Source organism: Oryctolagus cuniculus, chromosome 7 (genome assembly GCF_051225735.1).
Source record: "Oryctolagus cuniculus isolate XC-2025 breed Fujian yellow rabbit chromosome 7, ASM5122573v1, whole genome shotgun sequence".
NCBI classification, from domain to species: Eukaryota; Metazoa; Chordata; class Mammalia; order Lagomorpha; family Leporidae; genus Oryctolagus; species Oryctolagus cuniculus.
Window position 1 is genome coordinate 94,651,942 of NC_142873.1, and position 17,589 is coordinate 94,669,530.

General features: G+C 44.0%; 1 protein-coding gene across 4 annotated transcripts in view; it reads left to right on the top strand.

The window, feature by feature from the left end:
- Positions 1-991: 991 nt before the first annotated feature.
- USP33 (ubiquitin specific peptidase 33) overlaps positions 992-17,589 on the top strand; it is a 72,301-nt gene continuing 55,703 nt past the window's right edge. For 2 of the 4 annotated variants that reach the window (XM_051857562.3, XM_051857559.3), the window contains exon 1: positions 992-1,452. The gene's annotated coding sequence lies outside the window, so the exon portion shown is untranslated. The remainder of the gene's footprint in view (positions 1,453-17,589) is intronic. The other 2 variants (XM_051857560.3, XM_051857561.3) reach the window with 2 other exon arrangements.

Consider the following 17,589-nt stretch of genomic DNA (forward strand, 5'->3'; position numbering starts at 1 on the left):
AAAATAAAGGCAAGAGTTACAGCAGCATAGGTACCCTTCAAATCAAATTCCATTCTTGCTCAGTGAAACCAGAAAAGGTGATCATTTGGGGTGGCAGCTGAGGCTTTAGAGTCAGTCCCTACAAAGAATGTTGTGTCATGGCTAGTTTCTTCCATTTTTACCTTAAAATAAGGCAGGCACTCACATACTTTCTACCTGTGTCTCATGGAGATTGAACAACTTCTGCAACAGTTGAGTATGTGCTCCTGTATTGGAGATCAAGCAGTTGGAAGTAATCAGAGAGACTGAAATCAGCAACTTCATGGGGCCAGCGCTGTGGCCTCAGCCCATATGTGTGCTGGTTTGAGACCTGGCTGCTCCACTTCGATCTAGCTCTCTGCTATGGCCTGGGAAAGCAGTGAAGGATGGCCCAAGTCCTTGGGCCCCGCACCTGTGCAGAAGACCCAGAAGAAGCTCCTGGCTCCTGGCTTTGGATCAGCGCAGCTCAGGCCATTGCGGGCAATTGGGGAGTGAACCATCAGATGGAAGACCTCTCTCTTTCTGCCTCTCCTCTCTCTGTGTAACTCTGGCTTTCAAATAAATAAATCTTTAAAAAAATAAATCGGCAACTTCAAACATTTGGTATTTTAATGATTTATTCGTATACTTAAAAGTCAATGGAATGATTTTTATTTTTTTAATGGAATGAATTTTAACAGCGACAAAGTTAGAAGGCAAGTCTTTTTAAGTGCTCTAGACACCAAGCAATATTTCATTAGATCTTATTGATTTTGGCTTTTGGAAAATGGTAGACATGAATTCATTCTCTGCATATGTGGAAAATGGAAACACAGCTGCCTCCAGAAAATGTAAATCCTAAGAAGTTGGGAGAAGAAAGACTAGCGTAAGGACTAGATGTTGACTGAGATAAGTTACGTCTAACAAGTCGTTGCACGAGGTCTGAAACCCGTGGTTCTTCAGAGGCCACTGGAGGCAGATTGTGTAATGCGTTGAGACACGACCTTATCCTCGTAATGGAAGTGTGTGCTGTCGAAGAGGGGGGCCAATCCGCGAACCATCGGAAACTGCCGTGAGCCTACACGGTCAGCGAGCAGCCGGCTCCCTCCGAAGTGCGAGCAGCTGGGGTCCATCCGGTGCCCGCACCTGCGCCTGGCCCCGCGGCCCCGCCCCTGCCAGGGCGGCTCTCCTGGCAGCCCCGCCTCTCCCCGCCCTCTCAAGACAACCGAGACGCCTGCGGCGGCAGCGGACACACCGGAAGGAGCCGCGGCTGCTGCGGGAAGTGGCCGGCTCGGGAGGCGGGGACCCCCGCGGGCAGTGCTGCGGAGCCGTTTTCCGGCCCTCCCGTCTCGACGCCGCTCCCCTGCGAGGCCGGGGAGGAAAAGCAGGTTGCAGAGGTGCGGCGGTAGGCCCTCGTCGGCCGCGCTGGCGGGGCCCACAGGAAAGGCCGTGGAGGTGAGCGCGGCGCTGCTGGGGGGAGGCGCGGGGCCGAAGGGCGCCGCGGCCGCCGCCGGGGGCCGGCTCTGCTCTGGCGCCGCGCGCCGGTTCTGTGGCTCCTGCGGCGGCCTCTTTCTTGGTGCTGCGCGCGGGCGGGAGGAAGGCCTCGGCTCCTAGGTGCTCTGAGTTAGCCATGTGGGCGGCACGCCAGGGGTCGGCGGAGGACGTGAACCGGTCGTTTATTTGGGGAAGGGTCCCCTAAGGGCGCTCCCCTGGGAGGCGGGGCGGGGGGTGAGGTGAGCCTGGGCAGGGGCACAGCTCCCCGCCTCTGGCTCCCAGCCCCGGTGGCCGCGGATGAATGAAAGCCCCGCAACGCGCCGGCCGCTGGTCGCTGGTTTCGCTTTGCGGCGCAGCCGGGGTGGCCGGACCCGTCGGTGCGGCCCCGTTATTCATTGTTATCGGGAAAACGAGGTGTCATCGTCTCTGGAATTTTTCTTCGGCCGACGTTTGGTTTGGGTCAAGTCCAGTTTTTACCGTCTGTCCGTCTGCAGCTTTTGTTTGGGTCAGATTTTTCACAGTGTGTGGTTTAACAACGCTTTACGCGTAAATATTTCTCGAATACAAAAAACGCCCTTTGAATATTTTCGGGTGCAAGTTGTTGGATGATGAGATTTTTCTAGGTATTTTGCGCTCAGGTTAAGTAATTTTAGGGTTTATATTCTCGTTATGATTAGGTCTGGAAAATTAAGCTAGGCGCTGGAATGCTGGCAAAAGCATAGACTCAACTGAGGGCGCATTTTACAAGAATCTTTAGACTTAATACATACGTGGAATTACAGACTTATTTAGTTTAATCAGATTATTTTCCCCATAAGGAAAGCCTGTTATAAAAAGTAATGAGGCTCTTGTAGTTAAGTTTCTGGTTGAAACAGAATAATTTTATCATCTGGAAAAGGTTTACCAAATCAGATTACTGTAGTAAGTTTTGATTGGAATCTAATGCAGATATTGTTAGTTCATACTTTTAATATAAATAAGGGAGATAATAGGAATCTTATTGAAAGAAAATGCTGTTTAAGAAAAAGTAATAGTAGTTGTTACACTATGCTAGGTGCTTTATTTTATTTGCAGGATTAAAAAAGTAAATATATAGTATACAAGACATTTCTAGAATAAAACATTTCACATTTATGTGAGAGGGATACTCTACTTAAGATATTTTTTTAAAGATTTATTTATTTATTTGAAAGTCGGAGTTACATAGAGAAGGAGAAGCAGAGAGAGAGAGAGATCTTCCATCCGCTGGTTCACTCCCCTGTTGGCCACAATCCAAAGCCAGGAGACAGAAGTTTCCTCGGGGTCTCCCACGTGGGTGCAGGGGCCCAAGGAGTTGGGCCATCTTCTACTGCTTTTCCAGGCCACAGCAGAGAGCTGGATTGGAAGTGGAGCAGCTGGGACTCGAACTGGCGCCCATATGGGATGCCAGAACTGCAGGCGGAGGCTTTACCCACTGTGCCACAGAGCCCACCCCAAGATTTGTTATCTTCGATCTGGTTTATTGTCAACTTTTACTTTTTTCTGTTTTGAGCTCTTTACAACATTCCAGTGAGTACATGATTAGTTTAATAGCATTAAACTGTAGTGTGTAGTGATTTTAAATATTTGAAATTCAGAGATAAAGAGGTGAGAATTAAAAAAAGTTATTTAGTTGCCAGATAGCGAGAGCTCAAATCTGTTTCATTCCCTGAATACCCAAAATGGCTGGGGCTGGGGCGGGGTTGGGCTGGGTTGAGATTGGGAATGCAGAACTCAATCCAGGTCTCCTATATGGGTAGCAGCAACCCAGTGATTTGAATGGTCTGTATTAGCCAGAACCTGGAGGTGAGCATCGAACTGAGGCACGCTGGTATGGGATGCAAGTAGATTAACTGCTAGACCAAACACCTGGCTGTGTGGATGCTAAATCTTAAGTTTATGTATTGCTGTTAGTATTTTCAGTGACCTTTCACTTACGGTTTTATTTGATCCTCATGCCATTCTTGTGAGTTAGGTATGCCAAGAAATAAGTTTGTCTTCATGACAGAAGCTTGACCTTTGAAGATTTGTGAAGATCAGTATTTCCTTAAAGCTATTTTTTTTTTAGTGAAGACTATTTTTAAAGATTTTATTTATTTATTTGAGAGATAGAGTTACAGGAAGAGAGAGAGAAAGGTCTTCCATCCCCTGGCTCACTCCCTAGATGACTGCAACAGCCACAGCTGAGTTGATCTGAAGCCAGACTCCTCAGGGTCTCCCACGTGAATGCAGGGGCTCAAGTGCTTGGACCCATCTTCCACTGCTTTCCCAGGGAATAGCAGAGAGCTGGATCAGAAGAAGAGCAGCCAGGTCTTGAACCCGTGCCCATGTGGTATTCTGGAGCTGCAGGTGGAGGCTTAGCCCACTATGTCACAGTGCTAGCCGCTGAAGGTTAAATTAATGTTGTCAAAGCAGCCTTTAATACAGATCGGAATTCAGATATATTGATTGGAGTACTGTGAACTGGAACATGACAGACTATACCGTGGACTCTGTTAGAAAATGAGATAAATTGCTGAAAGATTTTTGGTGAGATGTGAAATGTAGTCATTTTTTTTTTAAGATTTTTATTTATTTGAGAGGTAGAAAGAGAGGTCTTCCGTCTGCTGGTTCACTCCTCAAATGGCCGCAACGGCCGGAGCTGCACCAGTCTGAAGCCAGGAGCCAGGTGCCTCTTCCTGGTCTCCCACTTAGGTTCAGAGGCCCAAGCACTTGGGCCATCTTCTACTGCTTTCCCAGGCCACAGCAGAGAGCTGGATTGGAAGAAGGGCAGCTGGGACTCGAACTGGTGCCCATATGGGATGCCAGCGCTGCAAGTGGAGGATTAACCTACTGCACCATGGCACTGGCCCTGAAATGTAGTCATTTCTAAAAAAAAAAAAAAAGAAGAAGAAAGAAAACTAAACAACAGCCCTGTTTCTGTAGTGTAGACATTTAGAAGTCTACATGTAATTGTAGGGACATTTTGAAAAGTAGAAAAGCTCCAGAGAGTCAAATGAGTTGGTTTCACTGTCTGTGGCATTATGTGTAATATAGTGTGTCTGTGTGTTTGTATATTTGTATATACATATACATGAAAACTAGTATATTTTTTCTAAGATTCATTTGAAAGGTACTTAGGGAAAGACAGCAAGCTTCCAACTGCTGGTTCACTCCCTAAATGGCCACAACAGCTGGAGCTGGGCTGATCCAAAGCCAAGAGCCAGGAGCTTCTTCTGGGTCTCTCAAGTGGGTATAGAGGCCCAAGGACTTGGGCCATCACCCGCTGTTTTCCCAGGTGCATTAGTAGGGAGGTGGATCGAAAGTGAAACAGCTGGGACTTGTGCCAATATGGGATGCTGGTACTACAGGTATCTGCTATGCTGTAGCGCTGGCCCGAAAACTAATATTTAAAGCTATTATTTTCATTTTATTTGAAAGACAGAGAAACAGATAGAGACAAACTGCATCTGTTGGTTCACTCCCCTAAATACCCACCCAACAGCCAAGGGTTAGTCCTGGCTAAAGCCAAGAGCCTACAACTCAGTCTGAATTTCCCAGATGGATAACAGGTACCCAAGTGTTTGAGCCATCACCTGCTGCCTCCCAAGGTGTGCATTAGCAGGAAGTTGGCTCTGAAGCAGAGTATCCAGGACTCAAACCAGGTACTCCAAAATGGGATGCGGACATCCTAAGCAGGAACTTAAACACTGTGCCAAACGCTCACTCCCAAAAGTTGTATTTAAGAAACAATGCAAGGCTGTGGTGCAGTGGGTAGGATGCTGCCTGCAGTGCTGGCATCCCATATGGGCACCAGTTCAAGTTCTGATTGCTCCACTTCTGATCCAGCTCTCTGCTATGGTCAGGGAAAGCAGGAGAAGATGACCAAATCCTTGGGCCCCTGCACCCGCATGGGGGACCTGACTCCTGGCTTCAGATAGGCCCAGCTTCAGCTGTTGTGGCCATTTGGGGAGTGAACCAGTAGATGGAAGACACCTTTCTCTCTCTCTCTCCCTTCCTTCTCTGCCTCCACCTCTCTGTAACTCTGTCTTTCAAATAAATAAATTAAAAAAAAATGCATGCATCAAAATAAATGTCCCTTTCAAATAACTTCTAAAGGCTAATGGTCAATATTTTGACTCTATCAGGGCAGACCCTTTGGAAAATTAGAAGAATTTGTCTTCAAAGATCTTAAGTCAGATAGGGCATCCATCTCCAAATGGCTAAGGTTTGTTTTAAAATTTTTTTATTTAAGTTAGACAAGTTTCATGTAATTTTTTTTAAAGATTTATTTATTTATTTGAAAGACAGAGTTACACAGAAAGAGAAGAGAGAAAAATCTTCCACCAGCTGATTCACTCCCCAATTGGCCGAAACGGACTTGGGCCATCTTCTGCTTTTCCAAGCCATAGCAGAGAGCTGGATTGGAAGTGGAGCAGCCGGGTCTTGAACCATCGCCCATATGGGATGCCAGCGCTTAAGGCCAGGGCGTTAACATGCTGCACCACAGTGCCGGCTCCACAAGTTTCATGTATTTTATACAAATTTGGGAACACAGAGATACTTCTTACCCTACCCCCTCCCCACCCACCCAAACTCCAACCCTTCTTCTTCCTCCCATTCTCACTCTTAGTTTTTACAAAGATCTACTTTCCAGTTTGCTTAATGATCTTAAAGTAACAGTTCAACAAATAGTATGAAGAAAAAAAAAACACTGATTGAACAGAAGACACAGGGGCTGTAAACAAATGATTAAATCTCAGAATGTCCATTTCGCTCTACATTACATTTTAGGTTCTCTATTTGTTACTTCAGGGAAAACATGGTGTCTGTCTTTGGGGGACTGGCTTATTTCGCTAAGTATAATGGTTTCCAGTTGCATCCATCTTGTTGCAAAAGACAGGATTTCATTTTTTTAACATCTGATTAGTATTCCATAGTGTATAAATACCATAATTTCTTTAACCAGTCAACAGTTGATGGACATCTGGGTTGATTCCACATCTTAGCAGTTGTGAATTATGCTGCAATGAACATAGGGGTACAGATCACCTGCAGATTTCTTTTGGTTTGGGTAAATTTTTAGGAGTGGGATGGCTGGATCATATGGTAGGTCTATATTCAGATTTCTTCACAGTAAATGTATCAGTTTACATTCCCACTGACAGTGGATTGGGGTACCTTTTTCCCCACAAATGCCTCAGCATTTGTTGTTTGTTGATTTCTATATGAGAGCCATTCTAACTTGGGTGAGGTGAAACCTCATTGTGGTTTTGGTTTACATTTCCCTGAAAAAAAAGTTTATCATAGAAATATTGGAGGACATTTCTCTCCCTTTCTCTTTGAAAAAATTATAACAAATCCCTCACTTCATTAACTTTATTTATTAGTGAGAAATTGGACAGTTTGTGCTGAAACTTAAATCTTTTCCTGGGGCCACAGCTGAGGTGCAGTAAGTAAAGCCGCTGCCTGCACAGCATCCCATATGGGGGCCAGCCAGTTCAAGTCCCAGCTGCTTTACTTCTGATCCAGCTTTCTGCTATGGCCTGGGAAAGCAGTAAAGATGACCCAAGTCCTTGGGCCCCTGCACCCCTGGGGGAGACCTGGAAGAAGCTCCTGGCTCCTGGCTTCAGATGGGCCCAGCTGTGGCCATTGGCAGCCATTTAGGGAGTGAATCAGCAGATAAAAGACCTCTCTTTCTCTGTGTCTCTGCCTCTACCTCTGTAACTCCACCTTTCAAATAAATATATAAATCTTTTAAAAAAAAATCTTTTCCCATAAAACAAATGTATAAAGCAATTCCTTTGGCGCCTTCCAATTTGGAGGTCATTTCAAGTGTAAACAGACTAATGAATTCCTGGGAAGGTGCAAGTTAAGTGAGAACAGATCAGAACAGTTTGGTAATAATTTACAGTTTATATAAGAAGTAGGTAAAGAAATTATGAAGGAAGTCACTGAGGGTATTTTATCACAAGTATGCGATCTACAGAAATGCAGAATGAGCTGTAATGGGAAGATTGAGGTCATAAGGCGGTGTGGCTTTTGATTAAGCAAGATCTTGATAACATCACTTTTGTGGCTTTTGTGGCTTTGCTGAAGTGTATCTTGAACTCAGAACTTTGAGAGAAGCATATGTGGGTAGGTGAGATGCCAGAGATCAAAAGTGATGGAATGTGTAGAGGCAGAAGGGGGAAAAGCCAATAATGGTTGGACAACTTGGAGCTTAACCCTGTGTCAGTTTTTATAACTGCCTCAGAACTGTCCAACCCACTGCAGAGTGGCTTGAGTGTTTTCCTACATACTTTCAGTTCTCACTGATGGAGATACTGCCTTGGAAATGCTATTCAGCATTTCCAGATTGCCCTGGTTAAGGCTATGCAAGCTCCTGAAGTGCTGGAGAACTTAGAGAATCAGAAGTCATTGAGGTGAGGAGCTGTCCATACCAGCTATAAATGAAAATTGAGGTGAGTTGAAAGAATGTAAGGCCAGGTTGCGACTGTGTCTGTTAGAAAGCATTCTCATTGACAAATCTAGGTGTAAATGGAAGCCTCAAGCTAAGTGGTAACCTCAAAGAAATTTGAGTTGAGGAGAAATGGCAAAAAAAAAAAAAGGTAGAATTTGCTAACTTATAGAAGATATGGAGGGACTCTTAAGATGGTACTGAGGTTTGAAATTTAGGTAACTTGTGATAGAAAAACATTGACAGTCACTAACTCAAATTAGTTATTTCAGGAGAATAAAGAATTAGGGTGGGTGTTTGACTTAGCAGTTCAGAGGCCCAAGTCCAATATTGGAGTGCTGTGTTTAATACCTGCCTCTGGCTCCTCACTCCTTCTTCCTGCTTATACAGACCTTGGGAGGCAGTGGTGATGGCTACCACATGGTCCCAGCCACCAATATAGGAGACCTGGATTGAGTTTTTGATTCCTGGTTTGGGACCTACCCAGCCCTGGACCATTGTGGGATTTTGGGGAGTGAGCTAGCAGAAGAAAAGGCATATGCATGTTTGTACTCTGACTGTGTGTGTGTGTGTGTGTGTATCTCAAATATATAAGTAAATAAATTGTAGGGTGTTGAGAGTGGCAGTAGAGATTGGCAATAGAATGTCGATGGGTATTCAAAAAAAGGGTAGAGATTTGAACAGTGCTGCCACCTTTACTAACTTTTTTTTAATTGCAAGAGCGAGCAAACTCGTGCTGGCTCACTTCCAAATACCCACAATGATTGGGACTGAGCCTGGTGAAAGCTGGACCTGGGAACTCAATCCAGGTCTCCACGTGGGTGACAGGAGCTATCACATGCTGCTTCTGATGATCTGCATTGGTAGGAGAGCTGGAATCAAATTGGAGCTGGGACTTGAACCCAGGCACTCAGATGTGGGATACAGGTATCCTAACTGGCAGCTTAAATGTTAAGCCAGAATGCACATGCCCCACCCCCAGCCACTTTTATAGTGTCTGGTCAATATTAGAATGTAAGCTTTTGTTAAAATCAGTCTATTTCCAGCGTTTAGCCCAGTCCTGAGGTAATAGTAGTAAGATGAAATTTTGGCAGTGAGTGTGACACGAGACCATTCTCTACGAGGTGTTTTTTTTTTTTTTTTAATTAATTTATTTATTTGAAAGAGTTAACACAGAGAGAGGAGAGGCAGAGAGAGGTCTTCCATCTGATGGTTCACTCCCTAATTGGCCATAATGGCCCGAGCTGTGCCCATCTGAAGCCAGGAGCCAGGAGCTTCTTCTAGGTTTCTCACCCGGGTGCCGGGTCCCAAGAACTTGGGCCATCTGCTGCTGCTTTCCCAGGCCATAGCAGAGAGCTGGATCGGAAGTGGAGCAGCCAGGTCTCAAACCGGTGCTCAAATGGGATGCCAGTGCTTCAGTCCGGGGCGTTAACTCGCTACGCCACAGTGCCGGCCCCTCCCTACAACTTTTAACTTCATAATTCCTAAAGGACTAATGTCTAATGTTTTTAGTGGAGATGTTATTTAGATGGATAATTTTTTGTTATTTTTGTAGTCATCAATATTATAGTCCAGTGAATGAACAGAAAGATGAATAATTTGTCTTAGAGTGGTTTTCAGTGATGGTTATATTTGTTTTTTCATGTTTTAACTTGGTGTGTACATGTATTTTAATGACTCTTCGTGGTGCCAGAATATTGTTATTTAGTTAAACTTTCATCTTATTCAGAAGTAACACAACAAAAATTAGCATCAGCTTGTTTGGGCCTCTTTCAAGACTATTCTATTCATTCATTTATTTATTCATTCTTATTTTCTCTCTTTCTGGTATTTGTTACAATTATTTTACCAGATAAGGCTAGAATTAATCATAATCTGCCATTCATTGTTCAGATTTTTTTCTTTTAGGAAATGCCAGTGTTTACAAATACCAATTAAAGGATTTTATCTGGAGTAAGCGTTACCATATTGGAGTTTTGTTTTAGGATGATTAATTGTGGCAATGTTAAGATAGTTTACAGGGAGAGAAATCAGAAGACTACATAGTTCTCTTAATAGACCTCAGCTTCTCACTAATTAGATGTTAAGAGTCAGTGAAACAGATGCTTCTAAAAAGACATAAATAAAAAGATTAGTACTTCTTATTCTGTGTTCTGATTTGAAAGAAAATTAATAGTGATTATGCAAATAAGGACTGTTTGTATAGATTTGATGATCTCACATAAATTTGCAAGAGTTTATTCATCAAAATGTTTGTTTAAAGGACAAACACAGTTCATTAAAATCCATGTCAGCAGATTTCATAGGTTCAAAGTCTCCATGAACATTCAGCATGGATTGGTTTACAGTGAAGTAAACTTCTGTTTGTTATTGTACTCTAGTCCAACTTTTTAAGATCTATTTATTTCATTATTTATTTATTTGAAAGGCAGAGTTACATTAGCAGGGAGCTGGATTGGAATTGGAGCAGTCAGTTCTTGAACTGGCACCCATTTGGGATGCTGGTGTCGCAAGGCTGTGGCTTAATTCACTACACCACAATGCTAGCCCTGCAAAAAAAATTTTTTTTTTGCCTTTATTGGGTAGCAGTTTTCTTTCATGATAAGTATGGAAAGATAAGTCATAAGCTTTTTTATATTTTTGCTACTAAAGTAATTCTAAAGTGTAATATTTAAAATGGTACTTTTGAAGTAGTAAATTAATTGTACTGAAAGGGTGACAGGAAGGGAAAGAGATCTTCCATCCTCTGGTTAACCTTCCAAATAGCTGCAACAGCCAGGTCAAAGCCTGGAGCTAGGAACTCTGTCATGGCCTCCCACGGGGGTGGCAGAGGCCCAAGTGCTCCAGCCATTATCTGCTGCCTTTCCAGGCACATTATCAGAAAGCTGGATTAAAAGCGAAGCAGCTGGGACTTGAATTGGCACTCTAGTATGGGATGCCATCCTCACAAATAACAGCTTAATCTGCTGAGACATAGTGCTAGCCCCTAGGTTGAAACCGTTGACAGACAAACCCATTTTTCTATAATCATAGAATTTTTTTAATAAATGTAATTCTGCCCTTATAAATGTACATAGTTTATTATTATTATTATTATTATTTTTTTTTTTTTTTACAGGCAGAGTGGACAGTGAGAGAGAGAGACAGAGAGAAAGGTCTTCCTTTGCCGTTGGTTCACCCTCCAATGGCCGCCGCGGCCGGCGCGCTGTGGCCGGCGCACCGCGCTGATCCGATGGCAGGAGCCAGGAGCCAGGTGCTTTTCCTGGTCTCCCATGGGGTGCAGGGCCCAAGCACCTGGGCCATCCTCCACTGCACTCCCTGGCCACAGCAGAGAGCTGGCCTGGAAGAGGGGCAACCGGGACAGAATCCGGCGCCCCGACCGGGACTAGAACCCGGTGTGCTGGCGCTGCTAGGCGGAGGATTAGCCTAGTGAGCCGCGGCGCCGGCCGTTTATTATTTTTTTTTAAGATTTATATATTTATTTGAAAGAGTTAGACACAAAGAAGAGAGTCAGAGGGAGAGAGAGGTCTTCCATCTGCTGGTTCACTCCCCAATTGGTAGCAACGACTGGAGCTGCGCAAATCCGAAACCAGAAGCCAGGAGCTTCTTCCAGGTCTCTCATGAGGCTGCAGGGGCTCAAGGATTTGGGCCATATTCTACAGCTTTCTCAGGCCATAGCAGAGAGGCAGGTTGGAAGTGGAGCAGCCGGGACTCGAACTGGCACCCATGTGGGATGCTGGCAGGTGGTGGTTTTACCCACTACACCACAGCACCGGCCCCTAATCATAGAATCTTAATTCAAGTTTGAATTTTTTGTGTAAAATTCTATCCTTTGAAACACTTCTAACAGGGTCTTCCAGCCCCTGTGTAAAAATTAAAGGGAGTATCCTATTTTCTTTAAAGTTTACCCATATTTGAATCAATCTCTTCACCATTGATTGAATTTGCTGTTCGTTCTTAAATTGTGTAGAAGAGAAAGTCATCATTTCCAAATAACTGAAACATATGTATCAAGCACAGCAAATTTTGTCTTCTGCATAAACATGAGCTTTCTTTATTTTTTAAAGATTTTATTTATTTATTTGAGAGATAGAGTTACAGATAGAGGGAGAAACAGAGAGAAAGGTCTTCCATCCGTTGGTTCACTCCCCAAATGGCTGCAACATCTGGAGCTGCACCGATCCAAAGCCAGGAGCCAGGTGCTTCTTCCCGGTCTCCCATGTGGGTGCAGGGGCCTAAGGACCTGGGCCAGCTTCCACTGCTTTCCCAGGCCACAGCAGAGAGCTGGATTGGAAGAGGAGCAGCCAGGACTAGAACTGGCACCCATATGGGATGCCGGCACCGCAAGTGGAGGATTAGCCTACTGCATCATGGTGCAGGTCTCAAAACAAGACTTTTTTTTTTTTTTTTTAAAGATTTATGTATTTATTCAAAAGTTAGAGTTACACAGAGAGAGAGGTCTTCCACCTGTCGGTTCACTCCCCAGTTGGCCGCAGCGGCTGGAGCTGTGCCAATCCGAAGCCAGGAGCTTCTTTCTTCCAGGTCTCCCATGGGGGTGCAGGGGCCCAAGGACTTGGGCCATCTTCTACTGCTATCCCAGGCCATAGCAGAGAGCTGGATCGGAAGTGGAGCAGCTGGGTCTTGAACTGGCACCAATATGGGATGCTCGCACTTCAGGCCAGGGTGTTAACCCACTGCGCCATAGCACCAGCACCAAGAGCTTTCAGTTGTTGCTCACAACAGTTGACATTGGTTGATTACTTACTGTAACACTCTCTTCTAAGCATTTGGTTAACCTGAAAGTATGTAATGTATGTATTCCCCCACCCCCAAAACCCCATGGTGTAGATCAGGGACTAGGAATATCTGCCCAATAATTCATTTCATCTGGGCCTCCTTGCCAAGGCAGCCACAAGTGGTATTCAGAATTCAATAGCTATATATATAGTAGGCTAATTTATAATCTTTTATGGACCATTAATGATGTAATAAATATCCACATGGCCCTTGGTAGACAAAAGGTACCCCACCCCTGGTAGATCATTGTAATTATCTTTCAGATGTGAGAATTTAGGTATAGAGGAGTAACTTAACCCCTGGTAAAAACCTAGGAAATAATGGGGCTTGGATTTGAATTCATGTTGCTTGCTGCAGAAACTTTGCTCCTAGCAACAGCATTGTTGTATAAGACAGTCTTCAAATTATTTTAAGGCTTTCTGTGAGTTAAACTCTTATTCTGTAGCTTTTTGTGTTTGTAAATATATGTATTCCAGATTACTTAGTTCATAAGTACACCAGCTACTCTTCTTATTCTGAAATCTGATCTGATAAATTAAGAATTACATATTTTTCATCTATCATCTAGGGTATAAGAATCTAAATACTTTAACTCCTTTTATTTTTTACTTATTTAATTTTTCAAGAGATTTATTTGAAAGAGTTACAGAAAGAGGTAGAGACAGAGGGAGGGAGGAGGGGAAGGAGGTCTTCCATCTGCTGGTTTGTTCCCAAATGGCCACAGCTAAGCCAATCCAAAGCCAGGAGTCTCTTCTGGGTCTCCCATGGGTGTGCAGGGGCCCAAGGTCTTGGGCCATCATCCACTGCTTTCTCAGGTGCATTAGCAGGATTGGAAATGGAACAACCAGGACAATAACCATATGGGTGCCGGTTCGAGTCCTGGCTGCTGCACTCCAATCCAGCTCCCTGGTAACGCACCTGGGAAAGCAGTGGATGATGGCCCAAGTCCATTGGCTGTGCCAATCTGAAGCCAGGATCCAGGTGCTTCCTCCTGGTCTCCCATGTGGGTGCAGGAGCCCAAGCACTTGGACCATCCTCCACTGATTTCCCAGGCCACAGCAGAGAGCTGGACTGGAAGAGGAACAACCGGGACCAGAACCTGGCACCCATATGGGATGCCGGCACTGCAAGTGGAGGATTAACCCAGTGAGCCATGGGGCCGGCCCCCTATTTATTTTTTAAAGTTCCTTGATTTATTTGAAACTCAGCCATGGAAAGGGAGAGGCAGAGCTACCATCTGCTGGTTCACTCCCCAAATGGCTGCAGTGGCTGTGGCTGGACCACACTGAAACCAGGAGCCAGGAACTTCCTCCCAGTACCCCATGTAGATGGCAGTGGCCTAATCACTTGGGCCATCCTCTGCTTCTAGCAGAGCAGCTGGGACGTGAACTAGCACCAATATGAGATGCTGCCATTGCAAGTGGTAGCTTTATCTGCTACACCACAACGCCAACCCCCTGAATCTCTTTTTTTTCCTTCAGTTAAGGCATTGTATAGTTCTGGGGCTACTGCTGTGGTGCAGCAGGTTAAGGCCCCGGCCTGTGACGCTGGCATCCCAAATGGATGCTGGTTCGAGTCCTGACTGCTCCACTCCAATCCAGCTCCCTGGTAACACATCTGGGAAAGCAGCGGATGATGGCCCAAGTCCATTGGCTGTGCCAATCTGAAGCCAGGATCCAGGTGCTTCTTCCTGGTCTCCCATATGAGTGTAGGGGCCCAAGGACTTGGGCCATCTTCTGCTGCTTTCCCAGGCCATAGCTGAGAGCTGGATTGAAAAAGCCTCAAACTTGCACCCATATGGGATGCCGGCGCTGCAGACTGAGTATTAACCTACTGTGCCACGGCACTGGCCCAGGATGCTGGTGTCTTAACAGCTAGGCCAAACATATGCTCCAAGAACCTTACTATACCAAGAAACTTCCTACAGTCTCTTACCTAGTCTTCTGCAAAAAGTAAATCTATTCATGAAAGTCCATATGAGCACTGGTTCTAATCCCAGTTGCTCCTCTTCCGATCCAGTTCTCTGCTATGGCCTGGGAAAGCAGTAGAAGATGGCCCAATTCCTTGGGCCCCTGTACCTGCGTGGGAGACCTGGAAGAAGCTCCTGGCTCCTGGCTTCTGATCAGCTCAGCTCTGGCTGATCATCTGCAGTCATCTGGGGAGTGAGACAGTGGATGGAAGACCTCTCTCTCCCTCTGTCTCTGCCTCTGTTTGTAACTCTTTCAAACAAATCTTTTAAAAAAAAAATTTTTTTTTTTATTTGTTTGAAAGAGCTACAGGGAGGGAGAGACAGAGAGATCTTCCATCTGCTGATTACCATACAGATGGGTGCAACTGCCAGGGGTGGCCAGGCTGAAGCCCCGGACTTCATCCTAGTCTCCCATGTTGGGTGGCAGGGGCTCAAACATTTGGACCATCTTCTTCTGCTTTTCCCAGGCCATTAGCAGAGAACCCAGTTGGAAGTGGAGCAGCTGGAACACAACTGGTGCCCATATGGGGAGGTGGTGTCACAGGCGGTAGCTTTACCTACTATACCACAAATCTGGCCCCACCTCTCGTAATGTTAGAATGTTCTCATTAGGTTAACACTTATCTCTTGATGTATAATAAAAATATTAGTAGCTTGAGTACCTGTGTTTTTCCTAATACTAAAATTTGAGTTATTTGATCATCTGTTATTAGGATGGTAGGGTCAGTTTCAAGTCCAAAGCTTAGAACACTGAAATATTAACATATAATATATATACTATTATATATATATATATATAATATATATACTATTATAGTATATATATTATATTATTATAATATATAATATATATTATATTAACATATAATATTAACACTGAAATATTCTGTCTCCTAAATAATCTTCAGAAGTGGCTTTGATTCTAATGCAGATGGCCAATTGAGCTGCAAAACTGTACTTTATAGAACATGAATGCAGCCATTTTTATTTGGAAAATCAGTTGATGGGCCGGCGCTGCATCTCAATAGGCTAATCCTCCACCTGCAGTGCCGGCACACCAGGTTCTAGTCCCGGTTAGGGCGCCGGATTCTGTCCCGTTTGCTCCTCTTCCAGTCCAGCTCTCTGCTGTGGCCCGGGAAGACAGTGGAGGATGGCCCAAGTGCTTGGGCGCCTGCACCCACATGGGAGACCAGGAGGAAGCACCTGGCTCCTGGCTTCGGATCGGCACTGCGCAGCAGCCGTAGCAGCCATTGGGGGGTGAACCAACGGAAAAGGAAGACCTTTCTCTCTCTCTTCTGTCTCTCTCTCTCTTCTGTCTCTCTCTCTCTCTCTCTCTCTCTCTCTCTCTCTCTCTCTCTCTCTGCCTCTCTCTCACTGTCTACTCTGCCTGTCAAAAAAAAAAAAAAAATCAGTTGATGGTTATGCCTCATTATGGCTGAGAAGACTTCAGATAATACAGGGGGAGTAGACAGAAGGGAAAAAATGCTGCCAGACAGAAGATTAGAAAATAATGATAAATCTGGGTCAGGTTATGGAAAGCATTAATTTCCATGCAGTGTTAAATTTTCTTGTGCTTCCTTATGATGCCCAGCCTGTGAGCCATAGGCTTCTGAAGGTGTCCTGAATTTTGCAGTGTCTACTTCTGTGGAGTCAGTGAAAAGCAGTTTCAGATACAACTGTATGCCTGTCTTTTCTAATGTCTCATACTCATCTCTCTTGACTGAAGTATTAAGCTAGAATGAAAACAGACATACCTTCTTTGGGTATATACCTTGAGAAGAAATGAAACAGCTGAGAACCTCTGTTGTCCTACCCTACTATGTCTGAATACCCTACTCTCAAACTCTTTTTCAAATAAAAAAGTAAAAACATGACTTTGCTGCCATAGTGAATAAACTGAATAAAGCTAGGTAACTAGAATACTGAAGCTTTGTATTTCAATAGCATTTTAATGATAGGGAATAACTAAATCCTTGATATAAAAGGTAACTTTTGTTTACAGGTACTAAGTGTCATTAAGTTGTTTGGAGACCAGATCTTGTGTTTTGCTTCAGACTTAAAAAAAAAAAAATCCATCTTGGAAGTTCCTTTTAAATCTCCTGACCCTGTTTGTCCCCCAGGCAATATTCAGAGTATAATGTAGTCACCAGTGGGAAGATTTCCATTTCATTGACAAAGAAAAGATGTACTTAGAAGGAAATGTGTATTTTAAAATTTTTATTAAGAAAACAACTCAACATTCATCCTTTAGGGATTAAGAAAATGCAACCAAAAGCAAGTAGGACATGGAGATTAAAGATAAAACTTTTAATGAAATTTTATTTCATGGCATTAAAAATAGAACAAAAATAATGAAAAAGATAAGTTCCAAAGCTGATTCTTTGTGAAGACCAGTGAACTAAATAACTTCATATAGAAAAAAACAAAATGGAGTAAAAATATACAAGATTGGGAATAAGTTTAATGGAATCTTTTGCAATTGTCTTGTGGATATACATGTAATACTATGATGCCAAAATTATTTTCAGAAGAAAAAGATACAAACTGTAAATGAGTAAAATAGATCTAAGAAATAAGAACTTAAGTTGACCAGTTCCCATGAAAGTATTGATAAGATGATTGAGAATTTTTCCTTGAAAGAGACAGCGTAGCAGTTGGTTTCCCCAGCTATCATTCATTCATTCATTCATTCATTTGAAAGTAAATTACACAGAGAGAGAAGGAGAGGCAGAGAGAGGTCTTCCATCCACTGGTTCACTCCCTAATTGGCTGCAACAGCTGGAGCTGCACCGATCAGAAGCCAGGAGCTTCATCCAGGTCTTCTCATGTGGGTACGAGTACATCCTTGGGCCATCTTCTACTGCTTTCCTAGGCT